The sequence below is a fragment of the Macrobrachium rosenbergii genome, chromosome 8, assembly GCF_040412425.1.
Source record: "Macrobrachium rosenbergii isolate ZJJX-2024 chromosome 8, ASM4041242v1, whole genome shotgun sequence".
In the NCBI taxonomy this organism is placed as follows: Eukaryota; Metazoa; Arthropoda; class Malacostraca; order Decapoda; family Palaemonidae; genus Macrobrachium; species Macrobrachium rosenbergii.
This window is the reverse complement of record NC_089748.1, coordinates 49707667-49716097: the sequence shown is the minus strand read 5'-3', so window position 1 is coordinate 49716097 and position 8431 is coordinate 49707667. Positions and strand designations below refer to the sequence as shown.

Sequence of the window (8431 nt, the reverse complement as noted above, 5' to 3'; positions counted from 1 at the left end):
ATATATATTTGCCGAATTACACCGTGGCATTTTTTAATTCACAAATATTAAGCTCTAAATTTCGTTTAATATATAATTCACTACGCCTCGGGAATAATTTCCAAGGAGAACTATAAGTGACAAGTGTTCGTCACCAGTGGGATTCGAACTGTCACATGATTTGGAAACAACAAATGTAAATTGACTTGATCACTGAGCCGTATGTGTGTGTATGTATATATATATATATATATATATATATATATATATATATATATATATATATATATATATATATATATATATATATATATATATATATATATATATATATATGTGTGTGTGTGTGTGTGTGTGTGTGTGTGTGTGTGTGTGCGTGTGTGTGTGCGTGTGAGCTGACAAAACTGAAATGCAATAAAAAGCAAGCATATTTGTACTCGTATGTCAACAAACATTCAATTTCATGTGATATCTTTATTCCTCAGGTACTGCACCAGTAATAATTTTCCACCGTTTCCATTACGTCGGAAATTCTTTGGATAAGCGATGATTCTCAATACAGGACTAAATTAAAAGACATGAAATACCTATCATCCCGAATTTATGTCTCTCCGACTTTTTTCCCGAAATAAAACTGCGCTTTACGTCACGACCATAAAACGATAATGAACAAGCATGCCTCTTCTCCCTCATAAATAAGATGCACCGAATTGCACATCAACTTTGCATAATGGATCTGGCGTTTGATCTAGGGGAAGTGGATGCTGCATCTCTTCTCCTCAGCAGTTGGGTGCATTGTTCGTTCTTGAGTAAGAGTAAAGAACAACCCATGAGGATGTTATATAACCCTCTACTTTATATTATTTGGGTTTTTAAAGAAACAACATAGTGTCCAAGTTTGAATGGTATTTTCGTAGTCACTTTCGGCTTTCTAATTACTGGAAGTGGCTCTCTAGTAACGTGGGCAAAAACAGTAACAGTAATGAAAATAATATTATCAACAAGAACTAACAACAATCACATAAATAATATTAATCAGACATAGTCTTGCCTGTCTATAAACCATTGCTATAATTTGATGTATTGACCTAAGACTTCGGTGCTAAGCTACCCTGACCAAATTTTTTTTAAATACAAAAAAATCGTGGAATTCAGTTCACCGATCTAAACCAAGTCATGCAACCGAAACCATCTGTTATGTTTGTTTTAAACCCAGGTTGTATTCCCTCAAAAATGAAGACGTCTCCCTAATTTTGCCTACAAACAAATTTTATTCTGATTTTACATATAACCAATGAATTGAAGTCATGGGACGTATATGCATACCTTCAGCAAAAATGATTAGAAAAAGATATTACTGTTTTTTTTTTAATATTTAATGAGTTAAACAAAATATTCCATAAAAGAATTTTGGGAGTATACAGTCCTCACCTGACAATACCTTGAGACTATTCCGAGGTAATCCTGCCTTCAACATTTGAAATGGATCATCTTGTGACCCTTATTTAGAATGACTGGAATCAGTTAGACTTATTATTCTCTGAGAGAGAAAGAAATGCTCATAACTAAGTTCGGACCAAAAGGACTTTTATCTTTGGGTGTTGCTGTGAGTTTATCCGTTCCTCTCTTTCCCTGGGCCATGCCAATGTGCATCTGCCCTCAGGTTCCGACGAGCTAGTTGAGTTAGCTTCTGTCGTCAGATAGAATTCTACAGAAATTGATTTTAAAGGGGGTGTTGCGGGAGGGACAGTATAAAATTAATCAACTTTCAATTATTCTTATGTTGTTTTTCATGTCTTCACGAAATTCCTAGTAGTCCTACAAATGTTTATAGAAATTACAAATATTTTAGCACCCATTATGTGAAGGACATCATTTAGACAGCTGCTCAAGGTAAGGAAGTCAAAAGCGGAGAAATATCAAAGAAGGTTAAATTGTGGTCATCTTTGGCCCATCGTAAGTCTTTTGAGTTGCTCCGCTTCAAAAGTGAATGCATTTTTTTTATTCGTAAATGTACCGTATGTTCGAATAATAGCTTTTATGGTATTAACGTAAAGTTGCCACAATCCTAAAGACTTTGCAAGCATTTCAGTCCCGCAGATGGCTGAACATTTTGCTTTTCTCCCTCGGATGATGTATAACGAAAGATACATTCATTGTTTGTGTAACTGAACAAAATAATAAAATGTCAGTTTGTCGTTTTTTTATAATCTCTCTCTCTCTCTCTCTTTCTCTCTCTTTGCACCCAAACCCTCAGAGACTTGGTGGATGGAAGTAGAGTATGTTGCGGTATGCTTTAACCATTTCCATTTTAATGGTCGTGTGAAGGGAGGAAAAATTATTCATCTCTTCTTTTCACTCCTACGTGGCTCTCCTGTTCTATCTTTCCCTGCAGTCTATCATGCGCTCCCAACCCTACAGAATACTCTATTTTTTTATTTTTTTTATTTGACTCTGAAGCAATTTTAGTACAAAAGGGATTACCATTCTCCTGCTTTTGTATTTTCTCGTATTTTTGTTTGTTTGTGTTTGTCTGCAGTCATTCTGGCAGTATGGAAAATATTATATTTATGCTTTTTAGCTATTTCGAAAACTGTTATTCAGGGTAATAATGAATAAAAGACAGATAGTTTTCCTCATGCATTATTGTTGATTGCAAATGGACATGTATTTAGCAGATATCTACATTACTGCATATACTTTTATTCATGGAAACATTAATAAACATATACCTTCCCTTTATCTTTTTCAATAATCCTTTACCCGTAAGAGAGAGAGAGAGAGAGAGAGAGAGAGAGAGAGAGAGAGAAACATTGATGGCTAGCAGCAGTGCCAGTGATATATGTCTAAAATTGTTGCTGTTCCTCAGTCATTCAGGGGATTGGTTTATAAATCATCACATGCTATAACCACTTCCATTACACAAATAACCTCATGCGTCATTGCAATAAGAATAGATGCTGCCTTGCACTTGTTTTGTATTAGTTATATATTTAAATTACGAGTTAGACCCTATAAAACATTTACTTTCATTCGTATTTTTCTGAGACGAAGATAGTTCACCCACTAGTATCAAGAGATTTGCTCATTTCTCCTTTCCAAGAACACCCACCCCAAAAAAAGTGCGTTTATTCATGATCTTCTCAAATGTCACCTTTGAAGCTGAAACATCAGTACACGGTAACTATTTCTGACACTGATAAAAAACAATGAACTGTTAACAGCTACTCTGGCATGAAAGTTTTGAAATTTTAAAGGAAAAATTGAACCGAAATTTTAAAGGAAAAATTGAACCGTTGCAAAATTACGGGGGTTTGCTTTAAACGTGAGTGACGTTTGGCCACACAAAACATTCACAACAAATTTGTTGTGAACATTTCGTGGAGGCAAATGTCACTCAGTGAGCATTTTGACTGAACATCACAAAATACATTTCGGGGGGGAAAGTATATGTCATGTATATTCTATTATGGAACTTCGCCTAACAGGTAGCTGTTGTACGATTTAACTGTATGAATTTAAAACACTTGCTTCCACTTCTACATGAAAAGGTTGTTATTAACGAAACGAAAAAGAACAATTACTTTCACACCTTTACTTTTATAAGAAAGAAACTTTAAAACCCTGTTCTCGGAATAAAAAAAAAAAAGTTACCTTTGGCTGCATGTCACTTCGGAAAGAACTGATTAGTTTACTACAAATTTTAATAAGTTATATTAAAGCGATAACCATTAACACCGATTTTTGGCGTTTACTTTAAAAATAAATCCTCTACCCAGCGGTATAGAAACTCTTAGCATTCTCAAATGTGAAGATAGATGATCGTAAGTGCGTTTTTAATGCGCATTACATAAAATTGAAACTCATCTTTTCAGTGTGAATGCACTTGGGAATGCACTTGGGAATGCACTTATCATATATTTAAATTTGAAGGACACACCTATGTCATTCCTCTTGCAAGTCAGCTGACTTTTCATGAAAGTTGGATTTTCAGAAAGAAATGATTCTAGTTCTTCATTAATGGTTGGTTCTTTAAATACGGCTTTAATATTAAAATACTTAATCATTACACTGGATCTCTCTAAATATTACACTTGGCCTTTAAAGAAACTACGAAGTAAGATTATTCGTAATCCAGAAGTGAACAAGTCATGACAATCTCTTCCATTTTCTATAGATCTTAAGGAAGTGGTTCTCAACCTGGGGGGCGTCAGCAATTTCCAAGGGGGTCACGAGCCCTAGGGAAAAATTAAAAATTCTCTAATTATATTCGTTATTCTCTTAACATGAGTCGCTAAGAAGCAGTGTCAAGTATCTCACTAATTCATTCCCAAAAGAATAAAAACACCCCTTCTCTTTTTTTTTTTATTTGCCTTTAAATCTGGGAGGGAATTTTACTCATAGATGAAAGGGGGGCGTGGAGGGAAGGACCAACTCTTAGGGGGGGCGCGGTAATAAAAAGGGTAAGAACCACTGTCTTAAAGCTTTTTTAAGAACCACTGTCTTAAAGCAAGGCCATATAATTCGTAATTATGCATAAAGGAAAACTAATAAAAACGGTACTTTCACTTGCGGCAATTCGATCAAGTTTCATAACATAACAATGAAACATAGCCAGATAAAACTTGAAAGGTTCTATCCTGGACATAAGTAACGTTTGTATCCACGAATGGCCCACTCACGATTTTTTGTTAACGTTTCTGGGATACAAATGACGCTAAGTGAGCATTTTGATGGCATGCTCCAAAAGCTATTTCAGGAGAAAGCATCTCTTATGCGTCAGATCACGGTAAGTTTTGACAATTTGAATACTGTTTTTACTAAGGCTTGATTTCCTTCCAGATTAATATATATATATATATATATATATATATATATATATATATATATATATATATATATATACAGTATATATAGACACGTGTATTTACACACACACACACACACACACATATATATATATATATATATATATATATATATATATATATATATATATATATATATATTTATATATACTATACATTATATATAGACGTGTATTTACATATATAGGCTATATATACATTATATATATAGAGTATTTACATAAATATATATATACATATATATATATATATATATATATATATATATATATATATATATATATATATATATATAATCAAAAGAAAAAACCAGAATTTTTGTAACGATTCTTCCAAAGAGGAACAGACCTTGACAATGCAATAGAATTAAATTACTTTCAGAAAGTATGTGGAAAACAGATAAATATTTGCTAATATATTATCCTACAATATTATTTTCTTTGTCCATATGATTCGAGTGGGTGCTTCCTTGGATTTGGTGAATCTAGCCTGGATTCTTTTATCCTTAAAGTGTTTTCTCACATGCAAAGCATACCGAACGTTTATAGGCCGTTATAACATAAATTTTTATAAGTTTTCACTAGTAATTCCAACATATATAATTGGGATCTTTCCTAGATAGTGACCCCCAAGGGTTTTCGGAGGTCGTTATCTAATATTTCATTGGGGTCATGATATTTATGATATCTACAGTCTTTTGTTTATGATTTTACGGTCATCCCCAACGGGTTTGTACTAAACACGCCGCAAAGGTGGCTACCGGGTTAAAAACCCTTGGGGTCACTATCTCATAAAGATCCAATAATTGATACAATAGAAGTAGTCTATATGTGACATCGGTATTCATACGTTTCCAACACAGGGAACACTGAGTCATCGAGATAAGCAAAACAGTCGATTAAAACACGAATGTCTATTGGTTCAGATTCTGTAACTTCCGTAACGCACAAAGTAATCTGCGCACACTTATTGAGAGAAGATTCGTCTGGTCTTTATAATTACGAGCAACAATAGTATACGTCTATGTATGCATATATACTGTATATTTATATATATAATTATTATATATATATATTATATATATAATATTTATAGCATATATTCTCTTCTAGCAAAAAAAGGAAAAGCACAAAATGTTGATTTTATGAAGTAAAGAATTTTGCAAAAAAAATCACCTATTTTAATATGTGTAGTGATTTATTACCTGATTGACCGAGCAGTTATCTATATGGATATAAATAAATAACTATATATTTTACTTTAACAAAAAAATAAATTCTGATTTATATTGCTCTCAAAAAAATAAAAATACCTGACGAATCACTACGCATAGGCCTAGCGACTGCTAGGCCTGTCTATAGTTCCCATTCCTAAAGGGTATATTTTCCTTAGGCTTATGATTCGGTATGTTTTACCATATAGAAATCTTCTCTGCACATTCGAAATTTAGTTGCACTTCGAATCAGGTTTATATGGTATGGCATCTTAGCAAATGGGTAATTTAAGGTATAGCCTAGGTGTAGCCTGCGCTACCAAACTTCACTTTCTTGCTATTGCCAATCTACGAGACATCTTATGATAAAAACGTACATTAAACCAGGGTTTGTTACACATACGAGAAATAAAACCAAACTATCTCAACTCTGAACCGAAAAACACAAGTGGTTTTCCACAGTTTGTTTACGTCGTCCTGAGATAGAACTAATCACACCATATGTGGCGTTTCGGAAGTTTGTTGGGATTGCGTTTGATAAAATGCATTCCGCTAGTCTACTATAACTCTGCCTTTACATGTCTAAAACTGAAGAATTAATGTCATAGACAGTATCCTGCAGGCCTACCTACTACAAAGAATTCATAACGAGTGACAAATTACAGCAGGTGTCCTTATGCATCACGGTAAATCTTTAGAGGACAAGGATTGTTGACACGCCGTGTAACCTATAGGCCTAGGCCTAGTCACTGCTAAGCGGTTTTAATAACGAGCTAGATCTTTTTCACCTTAAATTTTGTGGCATATATAAGCTTAATGATGTTCTGATTTCAAAACTGAAGTCACCACTAAACTAACTGCCATGATAATATGATGACAGTATAAGACATGTTGACAGAGAAAACCTATCTAGCGCTGCCTAGAAATGTCTCTGACTAACATAACTGCGGGTAAATAAACCTCAGTAAGCTTCCCTTACCTGTGAAATGTTATTCCATTTTCTCTTGATGAATTCTTATGCGTATTTTTGCAAGTATAAGGTGCACAACGTACCGATAAGAAGATAATAAACGGGAAAAAAAGCAAATCACAGGAAACACAAAGCACATATTAAATTTCCGCGGTTCACTGGGTGGTATTTGAAACTCTGCTCTGCTACGGGAAGATGCGCCGCCCTGGTGGCGACTCACCGAACTACGTAGTGCTGACAGCAAAGGGTAGTGAGATATTTCCAGTTCTTGTTGACTCTAAGCAAGTTATGGAAAGTGTAGAATTCTCTCTCTCTCTCTCTCTCTCTCTCTCTCTCTCTCTCTCTCTCTCTCTCTCTTAGTTGTCAGTTTACGGACTAGTTTGGAGAGAGAAGAAAAACTTTGGACGTAAGTATTAGTTTCTCCGAAACAAAAACAAAACAAAAAATGCACCATCATAACGGGGAAGCCTCTATGAGGTAATCATCCCGTGCCCAAGCTGAGGCAAAACCATACATTGGGTATATTCAAGATTCTTCGAATTTCAAAAGAATTTCTCCCTTATTAGGTCTTCCAAATATGTCGACAAACAAACCGTTACCTCCCCAACGAACCTATCATAACTAACCTGAAACAAAGGAAGGTTTTAAGTGTTTTGAAAATTATGAAGTAATTCGCTGAATTATATCGATGGATGAATTGAAGAATACATTTTGTCTAAATTGCTAAATAAATGCACCTTGGCAGCCTGAATCGGTTAAACTGACACATAAAAAGATGGCGAGGAAACATGTCAGTCAAAATTCTAAACCGATTGTGGTTCTTTGGGAGTAGTCTTAAGAAACATCTGAAAAACGCCGCTGCACGAAGTTCCTAATTCAGCAAATAAAATCCTTTTCTTTTTCTTTTTTCTTTTTTTTCAAAGTTTGTGAACAAATTTACAAACGGGTACGGTCTTGATTTTATACTTCTGGCTTTTTGGATCATTATGTATCCTTATTTCCCAATTTGAAAGGGCAGACGAAATAAATAATAACCAGGAATAAAGGAACAAACGATAAATGGTTAAAGAGTGAACATTTGGTGTATGGTCTGAAACCGCAACACGTTCAGAAAATAAAAACTAATCAGCCCCGTAGAGGGGTAGTGCCCTCAGTGCACCTCATACAGTGCACTGTAGACACCACTTAAGGTTCTTTGCAGCGTCCCTTCGGCCCCTAGCTGCAGCCCCTTTCATTCCTTTTGCTGTACCTCCGTTCATATTCTCTTTCTTCCATCTTACTCTCCACCCTCTCAAAACCATTGTCTCACAGTGAAACTGCCAGGGTTTCCTCCTCTTACACCTTTCAGTCTTTTTAACTGTCAATTTCCGTTTCAGCGCTGAAATTGGGCTTTTGGTCAGA

General features: G+C 34.7%; 1 long non-coding RNA gene across 1 annotated transcript in view; it reads right to left on the bottom strand.

Moving 5' to 3' along the window:
- Positions 1-7209, bottom strand: part of LOC136840845 (uncharacterized) — a 432006-nt gene extending 424797 nt beyond the window's left edge. The window contains exon 1 of the long non-coding RNA XR_010853751.1: positions 7040-7209. This is a non-coding gene — a long non-coding RNA (uncharacterized lncRNA). The remainder of the gene's footprint in view (positions 1-7039) is intronic.
- Positions 7210-8431: the final 1222 nt, after the last annotated feature.